General features: G+C 41.5%; 1 protein-coding gene across 19 annotated transcripts in view; it reads right to left on the bottom strand.

Moving 5' to 3' along the window:
* The window catches only part of Myt1l (myelin transcription factor 1 like), a 399,212-nt gene that overhangs the window by 195,481 nt on the left and 185,309 nt on the right, over window positions 1–18,422 (bottom strand). The window lies entirely within an intron of this gene.

The following is an 18,422-nucleotide window of genomic DNA, read 5'->3' as shown; positions in this document are numbered from 1 at the left end:
AAGAAAAACAAAAAGCAAGTGTCCTGCTTTAGTTCCTGATGCTGTGATGAAATACTCTTGCCACAGCAATTTAGGGGCGGCGGGAGTTTGTTTAAGCTTTCAATCCCAGGTTACAGTCCATCATGTTAGGGAAGTCAAGGCAGGGACGCAAGCAGGTAGTCATATCACATCACAGCCAGCAGCCTTGAGAAATGGGTGTACCTGTGCTGCCTGCTTGCTAGCTGCTTCTTATGCTCAGCTAAATTTTTTTTTTCACTCTTACACAGTTCAGAGTCCAGCCCATCAAATGGTACCACATTCAGGGTAGGTCTTCCTATATCCATTAACAATCAAGATACCACTCCACAAATAAACCCTCAGGCCAACTTGATCCAGACAATTCCTCATTAAGACTTTCTTCCCAGGTGGCTCCAGGTTGTGGCATGTTGACAGTTAAAATGAAAGGAACATGGTAATATCTTAAGAAATATTCTAAACCTTTTATTTGTTGAAACCACAAACAGCTTCCAAGTATTTAGCTTGAAATGGATTTATTTTTAGCTCCTCCTTAATACTTATAAAATGGTCACAATTACTAATATGTGGAACATGAGCTATTACCAAAATGGCTTGTAGGCATTCAATGCTTGTGAAAGTAGATATTGACTCTGTCATATAAAGAGCACCAAGAAACAAATTTAAATATATTTTAGAAGTAAACCAATGGAGAGCAAACAAGCAGTTGAGTACACATTAGGGGCTGGGGAGTCAGTGATCTGCTGTGATTACAATCATGTGTTGTTTTCATAAAATGTTATTAATGTAAGCATGTCTCATACCTCTGGATAAATGTAAGTAGGTCTTACTTCTGGTGGTCCAAGGACTCCACCTCAACCACACCTTATAGCCTGTAATCAGGGGAAGCCAAGGCAGGAACCTGGAGTCAACTAAAGCAGAGACCATGGAAGACTGAGCCTTACTGGGTTGCTCTCCATAACTTGCTCACCTTGCTTTCTTATATGATGCAGGACTGCTTGCCCAGGGGTGGCAATACCCATAGTGATCTGGGCCCTAATGCATTAATCAATAATCAAGAAAGTACCTCACAGACTTAAGTGTAGAACAGTCTGACCTAGAAAACTAACCTGTACAAGAGCCCATGAGTTTTACTGGGCTTGCTCATAGAGCATGCAGAGTATGAGTGACCCCAAAGCAGTTACAGGGAAAACTCTTCATGCAGCATTGATAATGGTTTCTCCATAGCCACGCAGATGGCATCATCCCTTCAGATGAACTTCCCCAGCAAGGTCCTGGGGCCATGTGGAATTAGAGCAGAATTGCACACACATGGCTGGGAGGAGAGGCTAGAAAACCAAGGGAAGGCTCAGTGACTTTCTCCAACCCTCCTTCTAATGAGGGAATGTCAACAGTCAACAAAGCAGATGGTGATCAGTGCTTGTAAGTAGCCACAACTGATCTGATGAAGATGGAGGCTGATTTGCTCAGAGGACAATGTTCTATAACAAATGGATTAGAGGCTACAACGCACACACCCTTGATGCTTGCTTGTATGTTTGTGTGTGTGTGTGTGTGTGTACACATACATCTATGTATTTGCATACACATGCCTACACATTATGCTTTGACTAATGTCTTCCACTATGTAAAAATTCACAGGAAAGTTGACAGGATCATATAAGACCCCCACCTGTGCCCAGTTGCTTAGTATTGGTGAAGAGAATGCCCTGAGGGGTCTGGTTGCCCCTCATGCTGTGTGCTCACTTCAGATGGATCCCTGGTTGAGCTCTAAGTGGAGCATTTAGCAGGCAGCAGAAACAAGCAACATAGCCAGACTGCCCCCACTGTTCTCCTTGTTCTGTCCCCTCACCTCCCAGAAGAGAACCTGGGCACTTTTCTTTAAGACATTTGCCTTTTTTTTTTTTTTTTTTGGTAACCATATGTTACACATTTGTGTTTTAACATAACCAAAGATTCAGATGCAGCGAGAAGAGATGCTACAAGAATGTCCCCTTTCCTTCCCTCTGTATCCCTTGCATCTTGAAAAACCACAGGTTATCATTTACCCAGGGTAGCACTGGGTCATCTTGCCCTTGCTCAAACTTTGAAGTTGTATATTCATGTGTGTGTCTCTGTATGTACCATAGTTTGACAGCTGAATATCTGCCGGAGGGTGTGTGTGTGTGTGTGTGTGTGTGTGTGTGTGTGTGTGTGTGTGTGTGTTGTTAAGTATTATCTCCAGTGTGGCACTATTAGGAGATGCTGTAGACTTTGAGAATTAGATCCAGGTGGGACATCCTTAGATCACGATGACCTTGAAGGGAGCCAATATGCCTTAGCTCCTTCCTGCTTGCTTTGCTCCAGGCTTTTGAGCAAGTTTTCTCCATCCCCTTCTCCTCTCCACTGCATCTGGCATCCTGCCAGAGGCTTAAAGCAGTGTTCTTCCAGGGCTTGAGCTGAACTTAGACATGGGAGTCAAAAATCACCTTTTCTCTTTTAAGTTATTGATTCCAAGGATTTTGTTACAGAGGTGGAAAGCTGACAGACATATGGCTAACACTGTGTTCAACTTTATAATACTATGTCATGAGTGTAGGTGGGGTGTCTACTGGCACTGCCAACATGCACAATACCAGTCATTCAAGGACACTGGGCTACTCATTCTTTTCTCTCAGCTCCTATCACCTCTACCCCCCCTGCCCCAGGAACAAGGGCATGCCAAGAATGTGTTTTAAAGGGAGTCTTACACTACATGACCTTTGAAGTAGCTTTTCTTAATTAGCATTTTCCTCTGGAGACTCCCTGGGTTGCTTTGAACACTGACAGTTCGTTCTTTTCCATGGTCGAATAACATTCCATGACACATTGTCCCATGGCTAGACTCTCATCCTCTGAAGGACATCTGGGTAATTACAGTTTGGGGTTCTCCAAAATAAAGCTGCTGCAAATTTCTGAGTATCAGTTAGTAGATGAACATAAGTTTCCATTTTTCTGGGAATATTCCAGGTCAATAACTAAGAGGCTATAGTGGGCTACCTAGGAACTATAAGTCTGCATCTTAAGGGAACTTCTAAAAGGTTTTCCATCAAGGCTGTGCCAAGTCACACACCATTAGTGCATCAATCTCTTTGCTAAGTGTGGTGCTCTAGCCGTTTATCTCCTCATTCTAGTGGTATGTGGGTACCTCCTGGATTAAACTCCCCTTTCCCTTAGATAGTGGGATTGAACATTGCATGGTCTGTCATCATAAGTGATGTGTGGGTTCATGCCTTTGTCCATTTTCTTACTGAGTTTTTCTTTTTTTAACTGTTGCATTTCAAAAGCTGGCTGTGTGTTGCATACTCAGTCATGGTTAAGAACAAGATTTTCAAATATTGTGCCAATCTTTTGCTTCTCCTTTCCATATCTTGACAGGGCTCTTTGTTGAGGAAAAGCTGTGATTTTGATGAAATGTAACTAACTTATCAACTTCTCATCTGGTTTCATGAGTGTTATTTTGTATTTAACTTTTATCTATATCATGTTAGTATCTGCTGCCCAACTTAATTCTAGTCACAACAGTTGGGCATAGTGCCTGACTCTCAGTGGTACTCAGCCCATTCACTCTTGGTTTATCAGAAAGTTGAGTACCTTTCCCCCTGGGCTGGTGAGATAGCTCAGTTGGGGTAAAATGCTTGTTTTGCAAGCAAGAGGATATGAGTCTGACCCCCAGAGCTCACATCAGGAATCTGCATGTCATAGCTCATGTCTGTAATACCAGTGCTCAGAAAGTGGAGACAGAAGGGTTTCATCAGCTTGAACTCAGTCAATCTAGACAAATCATTGAATTTCAGGCTGTCTCAACAAACACAAAGTGTACAGCATCCTGAGGAATATCTGAGGTGGACCTCTGGCCTCCACATGCATACATGTAACCACCCCCATATGCTTAAAACACACATATAGATACACACATGTACACACACACACACACACACACACACACACACACACACACACACACACACACAACCTGTATTCCTAACACTGGGGATTAGTAGCAATAACAATAATACTTTGCATTCTGTAAAATGACTTCAAATATGTTGTTACTATGTGGTCTCACTGTCCTCTGTAGGGAGGGTAGGTCAGAACTTTTTTTCTGAAAAGACTTTTTTGAAGCCTCCAGAATTAAGGCCAAGTGGTCAAGAGAGTGGGGAACATATATTCACTGCTGTTTATGGATGTCCAAAGGTCCCTCGGCACATGAAGGTGACTAAGAATGAGTCAAAGGAGGTACTGATAGACAGAGAAGGAACAAAATCATAGAACTCATGCTGACACTACAACAAATGTAGTCAGTTTATATGTGCTAAGGGACAGTGGGACTATGCTGAGAATCTCAGAGAGGATGCTGGATATCTATCTCAGGGAGAATTCTGGGTACTACAAAAAGGATGCTGGGTATCTTGAGGATGTTGGGTATCTCGAGGATGTTGGGTATCTCAGGGAGGATGCTGGGTATCTTGGCGAGGATGCTGAGAACTACAGGGAGGATGCTGATCGTTTCAAGGAGGATGCTGGGTATCTCAGAGAGGATGCTTGATGCTACAGGAAGGGTCCTGAATTCTACAAGGGTGGGGTGTTGGGTGCTACAGGGAGGATGCTGGGAACTACGGTAGGATGGAAGCCACCCTGTCCTATGATTGCAGTCATCTTCCTTTCCCTTGGAAGATCTGTAGGTCAAGAAAACTAAAAGAACTTACCAGACTTTGCTACTTGTAATCAAGCCTGTCCCTCAGTAAAGGGCCCTGCTATGTCCCTGGCATCCCCAATTCTCATTCTGAGTGAAGGCATCCAAACGGATGTTGTGAAAGAATGCCCATTAATGTTCTGTGTGGATGGGAAGAGGCTTGCGTGGTGACTTCCCTTCCTGAGTATATACAGGCAGTTAGCAATCAATAGTTGCTGGGAGGGGATAGAGGAGATTTATTCACAAGTGTGGCTCTACAAACTAGATTTTGAAGTATACTGTCCACTGTCACAAACTCATTCATAGAGCAGATGATAAAGCAGTAGCTCTAACTAAAAACCTAGTTTTAGGCCAGTGAATTATTAATGGTTATTAATGGTGTAGTAGTCTGAATGAAAATGGCCTCCATAGACTCATAGGGAGTGGCATTATTGGAGCTTTGGCCTTGTTGGAGGAAGTGCATCATAGGGGGTGGGCTTTGAGGTTTCAGAAACTCAAGCCAGGTGCATTGTTACTCTATCTTCCTACTACCTGCTGATCCAGATGTAGAACTCTCAGTTACCTCCCTAGAACCATGTCTGCCTGCATGGGGTCATGCTTCCCCTCATGGTGATAATGGACTAAACTTCTAAACTGTAAGCTGGCCCTAATTAAATGTTTTCCTTATAATAGTTGCCATGGTCATGGTGTCTCTTCACAGTGAAAGAAACCTTAACTAAGACAAATAGTTAACATTATTTGAAACTTAATCTTTTATTAATATTCATGATATAATAAGAAATAATTGCTGTCTCCACTTAACAATGGTATGTGCTGTTTAATTTATTTGAAATTAGCTGTGACCAATAAGTATTATTTGTCCTTACATACAAGACTATTGATTACTGGGTATTTTGTTCTTGAGGCTGGTTATACAGAGAGACAGACAAATGTGGTCATATATCTTGTAGTGAAAAACAGACAACTAGTCTAAAACTTTTGGGGGAGGGGCTGGAGACAGACAGGTTTATTTTCTTCCCCTCTTCTTTTGTCTCTTCCCTTCTTTCCCCTCTTCCTCCTTTCTTCCTGATCATAGTCCTTTCTTTTGCTCTTTTAAAGACTTGTTTCCAAAGGATAAGGTAGAGAAGAACACTCTCCTCCAAACTGGTATTGGTAAGCTCTTCTTCGTGTATAAAGACATAACTGGGGTCTTTGTTTTCAGTCTATAAGCTCACCACAGGACCAACAGTTGGTTTGCATCTATTTTTCACTCCAATATTGTTTTCATCATAAAAACAATCAAAGGCATGGTAGAGATGGCTCAGTGGGTAAGGCACTTGCTATGCAAGTGAGGACTGGAGTTGGATCCCAAAGGTATTATGTTAAAAAAAGTAGTGGCTCACGCTTGTAATCCCAGTGCTGGGGAGGCAGAGGCAGGAGGATTGGGGAGGTTTGGTCCCCATCCTGAATAGGAGAATATGCACATCTAGGTCAGTAGAAACCCTGCCTCAAAAAAGCCACAGTGGATGATATCTGAGGTTGTTCTCTGGATTCCACATAGGTGCACCAGTAAATGAAACTACCTGCATACACGGGAGTGTGGGTGCACTTACATGCACATATACACACACCCTATCAGAGAGTAATGTGTTAACAACCACACCAGGCATATAGCTGTAACTTAGAGAGCTGAGGTAAATAATCTGGGGGCAAATTGGCTCCTGGCTATTTGTAAGTGTAGCAGTATGGTTCAGAAATCTATAGCTTAGCTGAGTGGTGGTGAGGTGCACCTTTAATCCCAGCACTAGGGAGCTAGAGGCAGGTGGATCTCTGAGTTTGAGGCCAGCCTGGTCTACAGAGCTAGTTCCAGGACAGTCAGAGCTGCAGGGCTACACAGAGAAACCCTGTCTCAAAAACAAACAAACAAATCTATAGCTTAAACAGTATCAGGTTGTATGATAGGGAAACACCTTCAGACTGACTTTGGGAGTACCCTGGCTGAGGGATAGTCCCCCACTGAGTGGCTGCATGAGTACTGTGGGGTAGCCTTCATGGGTAGCCACAGTCACAAGGAAGCTACCGTTCCAATAGAGGACCAAGTTGGTGCTGTTTGAATGGGAGACATATCTAGGCTATCCACTTTTAAGCGTCTTTGAAACAGCTATTTTAGCACCTTTGTTAACATGGCAACAGTCAGGAAACCACCTCTTGCAACAACCCAAGCCAGGAACTCATCGCTCCTGCTGGTGTGCTCTGCTCCTGAGGAGCCAGCATGTATCAGCTGCCAAACACGATTATTCACAGATGGATGAGCCTGGAGGAGAGGCTGCAGCTCTCCATAGGCTCTCACCCAAGAGAGAAAGCTTGAGCTACATTCTCCTTCTTCCTTCCTGCTTACCTGATGGACTTACCCTACCTGGGACCTAGGACACACTCCTATGAGTCCCAGAACTGGAAAGCACCAGCTGTATCAATCGTGGCTACTATTAGTACGTTGCAATGAATGATATAACACACTGATTTTTAGACAATGTAATATGTATTCTTATTGTTTTCAGGTTCTAGAGGGAAAGACTTTCAAGTATTCTAGTCATTCCTTTTGGAGTTTTATCTCCAAATCCCTGAACAGATGAATGCATCTCTGTGGATCTCCAATGATACAGTTCCCAGTATCAGCTTCCACTACAAAGAATGGAGGGCTCCTGCCAACATGCACCTTCTGAGCATGCCCTTTAACCCATGCGTTGAATAGTCCTACTTGACAGCATGCAGATACTAGGGAACATTCCACAATCCTAACAGAGAGGACACTGCTGGCAGATGGCTCATGCTTGGATTAGACCATACTTTTCACCCATATCTGTTTCCTGCCACAGTAACTCACTTACCTTACTGTGTCCTCAGGGTGAATTCAACAATGAACACTCTCAGAATTAGGCAACTGACTTACATTAATACTTCAGGCATCCATCTGGAAGCCATCTCAAGAACCCTCTATATGCCTTGATCCCTGGCCAGTGCTACACTGGGGATATTGTCTTCGACCAACACCCAGGAGCCCTGCTCTGGGTCATGTGACTGCTACCTCCCAGTCTTCCTCTGTCTGTTTTACCTTCTTTTCCATGGGAAACATCATTCTGTAGCTTCCTATGAAAAGGATCTTGGGGGATAATGCTTTCAAGTGATTTCTAGATATTAGACTATTTTGTCTTGCTACCTAAACAGTAGAAATGTAAGTTAAAAAGTCAGAATTGGCAAAGACCAAACAAAACAAGAACAACAACAAAAAAATCAACTCTCAGGCATCTGAAGCTCCCACACCCTCATCTTCTTCCTGTAGATGCTCAGTTCGGGGCCTTCCTTATATTCCATGTCCAGGACTATTAGAATCTTCTGTTGCTTCTGGTGTTTTTGGATTCTTCCCCAAACAGGAAAGGAAGGTAATTCAATGGTCCTCTATCACTGGGGACAGCCTGCCATTGTGCAAGAACAAGTATTCCTTAACCCCGGATCCCACAACCTTGCAATTTCTACTCAAGTCAGGGGATATTTGCAAGTCTACCTGGCTTTCAGCCTCCCACCAAGTCTCCAGGTTTACATCCAACTTCACTCTCCTCTGGAGAGCAAGAACCATGGGCTATGATTTTTTGCAGGATACACTTCATTTTAAACACTTCATGACCAAAAGCAATTTAGGGATAAAGGGGGTTATTTCACTTTACAAGTTATAGATCATCATCTAGGGAAGTCAGGGCAGGACCCTGGAAGCAGGAGCTGATGCTGGGACCATGGAGGAGTGCTGCTTTTTTACTTGATTAGCCTGCTTTCTTTTACAGCACAGGACTGCCTACCCAGGGATAGTACCACCACAATTGGCTGGGCCTTCTTACATCAATCACTAAATAAGAGAATCCCCTATAGAGTTGCTGAAGGAAAACATATAAAGGCATTTTTCTCAGTTGAGAATCCTCCATCCCAAATGACTCCAGCTTGTGTCAAGTTGACAGAAAAATATCCAGGACAATTAATTCCTTGTCAGTGTTACACACTGATGTGACACTATTAAACAATAACCTTTTTCTTTTTTGTTCATCCCCAAGATCTCATATTAATATCACAATATGAACATAGTATAACTTTAAAAGCCCCTCAGTCTTTGAAATATCAAATGCTTTAAAAGTTCAGTGTTTTTAAAACATTCAAACTGTCTTTCAAAGTTCAAAGTCTCTCTAAAATATCCAGTCTTTCTAAAATTCCAAAAAAGTCTCTGAACTGTGGTTGCCTGTAAATTCAAAAATAATTTACTTTTTTACTCCAAGAAGGAGGAATCAGGGTACAGACACAATCAAATAAAATCAATGCAAAACCCAAATCCAACAGTGTAAATAGTTCAGTGCTTGACGTCTGGGACCCACTCATGATCCTCCAGGCTCCAAAGGGCCCTGGCAGTGTCAATTCTTAAGCTCAGGTTAACTCCACCCCTATCTGATGCTGTCTTTAGTGGCCCTACCATGCTACTGGCATTTGCAAAGTGCTAGCTTTCCACTGCAACTGCACCCTCACCAGAAGCCTGGCATGGGCTCCTCTTGGTGATTCTGAGCCTGCCACATGGTGCCAAGCTTCAACTTCTAAACATGACCCCTTCAGTCCTGTGACTTCTATTTCAACTGAGGCTTCTCCATCACCCTTGGCCTCCCAAAGCCTCTCTTCAGGGACTCCAACCTTACCACACAGTGGCAAGCCTCAGCTGCATTCCACGACTCCTTCATGTCTTCAGAACCTGTACTACCTGGTGACTTATATGTTACCAAGCTCAGCTGTCAGCAGGAGGTACAACCTTGGTTCCCTCTGTACCACAGCTTCTGTGCACTGACCCTGAGGAAATACTTCCCTCAGTGATGCTGGTTTCTTTTTAATCCTAGATGATTCCCCAACCCTAGCTGATAATATCAATTGTCCAACAAAGCAAAAATTTCACACTTTAATGGTTCTTAATTCAAAATATCAGACAACCCATTAGCACCTTTAAAGGACCCCCAGTTATTTTTTTTACCTGAACTTCATAAGCCAAGCCTCCATCTTTACTGCTTTGAACATTCTTCTAAGTTCCTTCAACATGTCTTTTAAGCTCTGAACATTCAGTGACTTTTCCAGCTCAAAGTTCAAATGTTACCACAATCCTCTCAAAAATACATGGTCAGATTTGTCACAGAAATACCTCACTTCTGGTAACCAATTTTGGTCTTAGTTAGGATTTTTATTGCTGTGGTAAAACACCATGACCAAGAGCAACTTGAGAAGATCAGATTTATTTCATCTTACATCTTGCATTCCATCATCCAGGGAGATCCAAGGAGGAACTGAAAGCAGGAACCTGGAGGCAGAACTGAAACAGAGGCCGCGGAAGGGAGCTGCTTTATTATTTTAGTTAATAGGAATGGCCAAAAGTTTTTACTGCAACACCATTTGGAAAAGAAGACATAGACTAAAGTTTTATTAGAGAGCATTGTGAAAGCTTTCTAATTTATGCCATGGCAATAAAAATGTGAACATCTGTCCAAACATCACAAATTCCAGTTGTGTTAAAGACAATTTGTATTTCTAAAAGGTCTGAAAAGAAGAGTAGTTCTGTTACTTTAGAATACATACAACTGAAATGCAGTTCTGTGACAGGGCATACAGCCGTGGAATGTAGCTTGGTGGTAGCATGCCGGACCAGCATGAATGATGCCCTAGGTTCAATATCCAATACCCCACCCCAAATGAACATAGTAATGTGAGCTCCACATGGACAGAACTGTAATGCAGACCTTTGTGGGTAGAGTTTTTCATCATTGATCCAGTGAGTCAGGCATATTGCCACAAGATTTGTAGGCTTCATGATGAGCTGAACCTTAGGGATAAGAGGTGGAGGAACATGCTGATTACTGACCCATACCACAGGGCGGTACTGTAGGAAAGCACAGGAAGCAGAGGACTCACTGTCAAGAGACAGATTCCTATGTTTGCGGAGCAATTAATAAAATGTAGAGTGTACTCTGAGACCCAAGTAAAATCAGCCATAACAGAAGGAGAAAAGAGGTGGCCTCAACTTTGACCTCGTGACGATTCTGTAGTATAGGATCTGACCTGAAGCTGTCAATTTCTCTTTGGCTGGCTCATAGAGGGATGATGGGTAAAAAGCCTGGAGAAGGCAGACATCCCACAACTAAGAAGGCATGAGGTGAAGGAACCCCAACCAGGGTGTTGGGAGTGAAGACAGAGACCTAGTCTACTAGCTACTTCGGTGTTATTTTGACCAAATGCCTTACAGAAGCAGCTGAAGGAAGGGAAGGTTTGTTTAGATGTGTGGTTTGAGAGGCAGAGGAGTGGCTTGGCATGTGTGCAGCAACTTGGTGTGGCTGGTCATGTTGCATTCGGGGCAGAAAGCAGGGAACTCTAGCGCAGTGGATCAGGTTTTAATTCTCAAGCCTATCCATGTAGTGGTTTATCTGTCAGCCAAACCCCATAACCAAAAATGTCTACAACCTCCCCAGATGGTGCAAACACCAACCACCTGAGCCCTTATGGAGATCTGGAACACCAGAGAACAGCAGGTCAAAAAAGTAGGACATCTTAGCCTTTCACTCTGACTTCCAGGGGAATACCTGTGGTGGGTCGGCGGACATATGAGGGTTTTTGTTGTTGTTGTTTTTGGTTTTTGGTTTTTTTTGAGACAGAGTTTCTCTGTGTAGCTTTGTGCCTTTCTTGGGACTCACTTGGTAGCCCAGGCTGGCCTCGAACTCAGAGATCTGCCTGGCTCTGCCTCCTGAGTGCTGGGATTAAAGGTGTGCACCACCCACCACCCGGCTGGACATGTGAGTTTTAACACAGGGTGGGAAAGTCAGATTCCTGCCTCAGAACTTTCCAGAAGTAAGTTAGTTATGCAAATGGAACAGTATTTCAGTATGAATTGAGTTGGCTGTCATATGAGGCCTTGATTGTAGTTCCTTTTATGTTTCTCTGTGGGTCCTATTGTCTTAGAACCTACTTGATTGCATTCTCCAAAGGTAATGGTATCACTTCCTGGACATTGTTTACCCTGAGCAGTTCTTAGGTGTGTACCAATCACTTCAATGGGTTCAGTGTTTGTGAATCCAGAATGTCCCATACCCCCAAATACTCCATGTTCAGGACAATAATAATTCATTCATTAACATTTGAGTTCTGAAGCAAAATTATGTTTTATCCTCCTATGGATAAGTCATTCCATTGAAAGTACCATAATGCTCAAATTCCTCTTGATAACGGAAAACACCACAAACATGCTGCATGCATACATGTTGAACACTCAGTCGTGCACACAGTTCCAGCAAACTGCCACCCAGGGGCCAACTGTTTCTTGGGGTGAGACTCTTCATCTGAGGTCACATAACTAAGAGGAGTTCATGAGATGGGACCAGGGAAGAGAGTGGCTACAGTTCAGCATCTTGAGGGAAACAGGAGGGTCCATGTGATGCTCTATGCCAAGCAATGAGGGTCAGGGAGAGGGAAGCAACAGGAGGGAGGAGCAAGGCTTTATGGGTAGGATCATCACACAGGTGACTACATAAGCCTCAGAGGCAGCAGGGGCCATGTCATGAATTAGAACACAACGCTATAAAAACCCGGAGAACTAAATAACCTATGGGTTTGCAGAACAATAAACTCAACCATAAAAACAATGAAGTGGGGAGCTCCACCCCAACTGTGGTGATTGCAAAGCCACAGAATGAATCAAGAATTGTCAGTCCAAGGGAAACAAACCAGTGGAACACTGGGTTCCAGTAAGACGGTGAGGACCATGGCTTTCTAACTTGGTGCTCTGGGCTCCCACTCTCCTAGCAGACAGCAGGCGTGGCTGCTCCGATGAAAATGGCGAGAGAGATTTGTGTGGGTTTGGGCTTCCTTCAGCATTTCTGGGAGCCCGCAGGCCCCATGACAAATCTATGTTCTCAAAATAGAGTGCTGGAGGGCCTATCTTCAGGGCACTGGGAAAAAAACAAAACAAAACAAAAAACCCAACAGTGGCTGCAGCCTACTTCTCCCGGCCCAAGGCTGTGATTTCTGTAGGATAAACAGCAGCTTCCCTAAGAGCTCAAAGGAAAGCCTGGAAATTCTAGGGAACCCACCCCCACAGGGGGTGGATTTAAGAGGCTGTGAGTCTGCTCTGGAAAAGCAAAGGAAAAGGAAGGAATTAACCTTGGAATAACCTTGGGGCTCACTAATTAAGGACTGAAAGTTAAGAAGCTTCCTCTCTTAGCACCTGGATGCCCCTGGCAAAGAGCTGAAGATGTGCAGTGTATTTAAGAAAACCATTTCCAGGATTCTCAGAACACCACTAGTTTATACCAACCCCTAAGCTGGGCATTGAAAAACAGAACAATGGATAAATCCAGGAATTTATAAAACAAACTCGTGGAGAACTCAGTATTCATACCACACAGATTATAAAAAACAATCTGCAGCGTTAGTCATGGAAAAAGATCAAACAAGTAGCAACAAGAAAAACAAAACAAAACAACAAACAAACAAACAAAAACCTACTGCAACCAAGAACCAATCAGAACAAACTCCAGAGAGGGGAGATTTTATACTAGAGTGGTCATAAAGTACTTTAAAAATCAGCAGAGACAAAAAGAAATAAAAGTATGATGATGTTGACACAAGAAGCAAGAACAAGCAACAAAAAGTCTTCTGACAAGGCTCACAGTTAGGAATTAGTAGTGTTAGAAATGAATTCAGGGCTGCAAAGAAAGAGACCTCCATTCCAATTGAAGTGTCTAGACAAGGCAACATCAAGAGGGTGTCAGCTCGCCAAAGCGGGGGGAAGATGAACCCAGAGACAGAAGTGCACTAGGTTTGTATTCTATGTCTTTCCCCCATTGCCTGGGATCTGACCTCAGGCTTTCCCCACTGACCAGTTATCCAAGAACACAGCAGGACCCTTGTGCAAACAGTGATTTTACTATGTTGGGTGGGGGGGGGGGAGGGGATTTAAAATTTAAAAACATTTGCATAGAAGTTTTTACAATGTGGAGGAGAGTGAAAGATTTGAATTACTTCTCATAAATATAAGCTTTATAGTATTTGATTGAACAGACTCATATTCAATATTTCTTACAGTGGACAATACATTTAACTTGGTTATAAATATGTCCAAGGAAATAAAAGGAAGTTTGAGTAAAAAAATTCAAGGGAATTACAGAAATGACAATTTACCAAGTAATGAAGTCAATATAGAAACAAATTATGCAGGTAAATAAAAATCCTAAATCTAGTTTCTGGAGTTAAGTAGTACCAGTAAAATGAACAGTCCTTAGGAGGGCTGGAGGGCTTAGTCTGAGAAATAGAAAGAAAGAGAGGGAGGGAGGAAAGGAGGAGAGGAAGGAGGGAGGGGAGGGAGGGAGGGAGGGAGGGAGGGAGGAAGGAGGGAAAGGAAAAGGGAGGGAGGGGGAGGTATATGAGCCTTGGAGTCTGAGGAGCCTCACTAGGACTATCATTAGGTGTTCCTTAGAAATCAAGAGGTGGAGGAAAAAAAGAGAGGGTCAGAAAAAAAATACCAGAAAAAATAGTAGCTGAAAACTTTTTAAATTAAATCCTAGGTTAAAGAATATTAACAAAGCAAAATCAAAATATACACAAGAGGGTCCCATGTCCAGACACATCAAGGCTTACCTGAGAGTCAAAGACAGGGAAAACACAGGGGAAAACAGCTCCCTAGAGGACTGACTCTGGAGGCTCTCCTGGCAAGGTCTACAGAGTTAGCCTAAAATTCTTCACCTAGCCAAACCCCCTTTTACAATGAAGACTATGACTAGGGATTTGATCAGGGCGTCTTACATTTTATACCATCATACACCTTTCTTCCTCAAAAGATCTGCATGTGACGTTGAGTGTACAGGTATATAAAATGGGTATAGAAATCAAGTCTTTACTGATAATAAGTCATAGATAAATGATTCTTTGCCACACATATAATTCTATCATTTATTACAAACTAAAACAATTCTGCATACTAGCAAGAGGGATGGGCTTGTTTATTTTCACATAAAGAATTAAATCCTAACAATATTTGATACCACAGGAGATGGTGCATCTTCAGTATTTCCCAGAGTCCATAGATATTTTGAATTTATAGTTTCCAATGCTGAGAATACCATTTCACATGAATATGTAGTTTAAAAAAATGATAGACATATTTAGGGCCATTTCAGAACTTGTTAGAAATTCCATCATAATCCCAAGCCAAAATTCATTTAGCAGATTTTGATGAAACATGAGTCAGAAATTTGTAAAATCTATCATTCCAATACAATTTAATCCAATGTTATCTTAATTTGCTACTTACAGGCTGAGGGATGACAAAAAAACCCAAATCTTTGTTTTCTATAATTAAGTTGTTGTTTCTGTAAGAGCAGAAAACTTTATACATTCAGTAAAAACATCACTGTTTAAAACACAATGATCTCAAATCTGAACCAGGTATTCCAGGCAGCATCTGTTGGTATTGTGTGTCGTGATGGTGTGCACAGTGCAATGTGCCAACACTGTGTGTGTTGTATGTTCAGAACCAAAGCTGTAGTGGAGTCATGTGACAAAATATGGGCCAGGACTGGCATGTTCATAATCTTTATGCATTCACTAACTTTGAAGTTTTAAGCACTAGTCACTGTATAGTCTGAAACTTTTTACTGTTACCAATTCTTTTGTGATGCCTGCATTTAGCTATGTGACCCCATGTGGAGTTGAGACCCACAGTGACTGAGCCACTACCCAGAATGCAGGGATGACAGAGCAGCTGCATAGCATGCAGCAACAGCGGAGCAGTTGCCTAAGGTCCCTGGAGTTGACCCTCAAGGACAAAACATCTTGGCATATCCAAGTAAAGAAAGACAGAGGATGACTTCCTGGAAGATCTGCCCTTTGAGAAATAACAAAAGGGGATCTTTATGTTGAATTGAAAGGGCATGAAACCACAAGGGTAAGATGACTTCCCAGATACTAGGAAAGACAGTGTAAACGTATGTTGTTTGTAATAATCTCATTTTGCTATTTGTTCGAAAGAGAACAGCAAAAATCAATAAGTTTTTAAAATCTGGGACTAGAGCAATATCTCGATGGTTAAGAGCACTGATTGCCTTTCCAGAGGACCTGGCTTCAAGTCCTAGCACCCACTTGGTTACTCACAACTGTCCCTAACTCCAGTTCCAGGGGATCCAACACCATCTTCTGACATCCTTAGGCACCAAGCACTCATGTGGTACCCATGCATAAATGCAGGTTAAACAGTCCTATACATAAAATAAAGTAAAATAAAATCTAAAAATGATTTGAAAGTGTGTACATGTACAAAGATGTAATTTATTGGACAAATCATTAGAAAGAGGGCAGGGTGAATGGTGCTATTGAGAAGCAAAGTTTTTTTCACCTCTTTTTGAAGTTGTTAGTATTAATATGCATTATGCAAATTTGAATTAACTGCTGGTTATATTTTCCAAGATGGTTGAGAAAAAAATTTTAACAAGAAAACAAAATTAATCTAAATTTCAAAGGAATTAAAAATATACTGGCAGAATCAAGGCAATAGATGAGTCAACAAGGAATGAAGTTATCAAAAAAAGACAGGATGCATAGAAAAAAGGAGTTAAAGTTTAAACCTTAACTTATCAATAATCGTAATAAATGTAAGTAGATTAAACATCTCAATCAATAGAGATTGGAAGAAGAAATTAGAATAGGATCTACTAATGTCATCTAAAAAATATACTTTGGATTGAAAGATTAAATTAACCTGACTGTTAAAGCCTGGGAATAGCACTTTTTGCAAGCAATAACCAACAAAGAGCGTCTTTTCTAGCAATGAAGAAATAGATGGAAGAGGAAGTATTTTATTATAGAGGAAAAAAAAGACATTTTGAAATTGTGACTCAGTGAGTCAGTAATGTCTAATAATCATAAACACTATCAATCATGAAGCCAACAGCAGTGTCCCAAATATATAAATCAAAACCAGACACAACAGAAAGAAGACCCAGAAACAATGGCTGGAGTCATCCTTTGCCCTCAATAATGGACAAATAAAATTAAAGAAGCTGTCTTACAAAACCATAACCCATACTGCAACACAACTAGGCACAGCAGACAAGTCTTGCTGAGTAATGGCAAAACCCACATTCTCCACAAGTCCGCATTAGGGGCCTGCTAGGTAGACAACAAATCAGATCTCCACAAGCTTCATAGGGTTAGAATCACCCAGGGTATGTTCTGTCATGGAGATGAAATTAAATAGAAACCATAGACAGAGTGGGGGCAAAAGAAAAGAAAATGTGTAAATGCATGAAAGCAAAGTGAAGCTCTCCTAAATAAGCCAAGAAAATGAAAAAAAAAAAAAGGCACAGAACAAATTAGGGAATGTACAAAACTAAAATGAAAATGCCATGGAAGTAAAGGCATCTTGGATGGAGAAGTACATAGATGGACATTTATAACAAGTTCTATAAAAAGTCAACTACCTCCCCTCTCAAAAACTAAACAAATTAACAGCCAAAATCAAACTATCCAAGAGTGATAACAATAACAAAAACATGACACACAAAAAAAGATGAAATGAATCCAAACCTAAAAAGAAAAGGCACCTAGGAGTACAGAGACAATTTACCTCACTTCTCTTGTAGTAGTGACAAAAACCTGGGAGAAACAACCTAATGGAGGAAGTATTTATTTTAGCTCACAGTTCCAGGGCATTTCAGCCCATCATGGTGGGGGAGGCAATGCAGAGACCCTTCACCTGTGTAGTGGAAGCTAGGGCTTCATGTGTTTTCAGATCATGAAGCAAAGAGCTAGAACAGATCCAGAGTGGGTGACTCCTTCAAAGCCCCAGCCCTAGTGACTTACACTCACACTCACAGGCACCACATCTTAAACTCTCCACAGTAGCCCCAGTATGTGGGAACCAAGTTCTTAAGACATGAGCCTGTGGAGACACTCCAGATCAGACAGGAAATGCCAATAGCAAAAACAACAGGATAGAGAGCATTAGCAAGCCAAATTTTCTGGAAATGATTAAAAAATGTTTAAGCTAGACATTCAAGAGAAAAAGGAAAGAAGCAGAAAATTACCAAAACCAGGGAGGAAAGAAAAAAAAAACACCACTATATCTTTACTGAAAGAAAAAGAAGCATAAAGGAATAATGTGAGCCACGGTATGTCAATAAATCAGATGCCAGAGATGGAATAGAAAATTCCTAGAGATCAAAAGCTACTAAAACTTACTCAATAAGAAAGAGATGGTTTCAATAATATTCAATACTCATACAAAGCAAAGATACCTGAGTTATATTTTAATAACTTATAATGACAAAAGACTTATAAATTGGTCTATATGCAAGGCATGCATATGTAAAAATATATATAAAAAGTAAAAATTAAAGGCATGGGTCTTGTTCACTTCCCTGGTGATTTTTCCCCCCAAAATTTGAATAAATAATAGTAATCCTTAACAAATTTTTCTAGAATTTTAGAGCAGAGGGAATCTAGTCTATGGATCAGTATTACCCTGATACCAAAGCATATGGATATGACTAGAAAAAAAAGTGCAGACAACCCTTGTGAATAGTAAGGTAACCCTCATGAATATTAAAATAACGCTTAAAGATTGTAAAATAACCTTTACAAATATTAAAAGACATCCAAA

The sequence above is a fragment of the Onychomys torridus genome, chromosome 21, assembly GCF_903995425.1.
Source record: "Onychomys torridus chromosome 21, mOncTor1.1, whole genome shotgun sequence".
In the NCBI taxonomy this organism is placed as follows: Eukaryota; Metazoa; Chordata; class Mammalia; order Rodentia; family Cricetidae; genus Onychomys; species Onychomys torridus.
Note: the sequence above shows the minus strand (reverse complement) of the source record. Positions and strands in the feature narration are given on the sequence as shown.